Source organism: Octopus bimaculoides, chromosome 19 (assembly GCF_001194135.2).
Source record: "Octopus bimaculoides isolate UCB-OBI-ISO-001 chromosome 19, ASM119413v2, whole genome shotgun sequence".
NCBI lineage: Eukaryota > Metazoa > Mollusca > Cephalopoda > Octopoda > Octopodidae > Octopus > Octopus bimaculoides.
In genome coordinates this window covers 45,341,001-45,342,142 of record NC_068999.1, presented here as the reverse complement: position 1 = coordinate 45,342,142, position 1,142 = coordinate 45,341,001, and positions in this window count along the sequence as shown.

Sequence of the window (1,142 nt, the reverse complement as noted above, 5' to 3'; positions counted from 1 at the left end):
GGTGGTGATGGTGGTGTTGATGATGGTGGTGGTGGTGATGATGATGATGGTGGTGGTGGTGGTGGTGTTGATGATGGTGGTGGTGATGAGGATCATGATGGTGGTGGTGGTGGTGATGATGATGATGATGGTGGTGGTGGTGATGGTGATTATGATGATTATGATGATGACGACAACGACAGTGGGTGGTAACGACGACAGTGATGATGGTGACGATGACAGTGATGATGATGACGATGACAGTTGGTGCCTTGTATTGTTATAAACACATACGCTAACTCCCGATAAATATTTATATTGAATAATAAATATATATATATTTGTCTCCGTATTTATTCTCTTAAAAAATAAGTATTCATACCAAATAATAATTATAATTCTTCTTTTATTTATTTATTTTTTTATCTATTCTAACAATATTTCTACTTTCCTATTTTTATTGCAAATATAATTTCGTTTTTCATCTCATCTTTCTTCTTCTAAATAACGTAAAGTAATTCCTATGTTTTTCCTGTCTTATATTATTTATCTGGATATTTTCCAATCGATTATGTTTGAAATCTATAGCAATTATTGGCTCATAATTAGGTGTACTGGTCTAATTATTTCCTCTCCAGTATGCAATTCCATCGTATGTTTGACTAATATGAAACATCCATACAAAGTTCAATAAAGTGATAATATTCAACAGCAACTGCAATTTAAAGACATACAACTCCGATAACTCTATCGGCTATTTATTATAGGCAGTTCGTTAAGTTTATAAATGCGGAAAATTGATTTGCAATAAATAATTGATACTTTCTTGCCTCTTTTGTAAAATACTGTTGCAAATTATGGCAATTCTATACTTTAGAAGATAAAAATCTCCTTCAGGAATTTTTGATAATACATAGGTGCAGGTATGGCTGTGTGGTTAAGGAACTTGCTTCCCAACCGTGTGGTCTTGAGTTCAGTCCCACTGCATGGCACTGTGGGTAAGTGTCTTTTACTATAGCTCACATACCGACTGAAGCCTTGTGAATGAATTTGGCTGACGGAAACTGAAAGAAGCCTGTCATATATATATATATAAATATATATATATACACACACACACACACACACATATATATATACACATGTATATATATATATATATA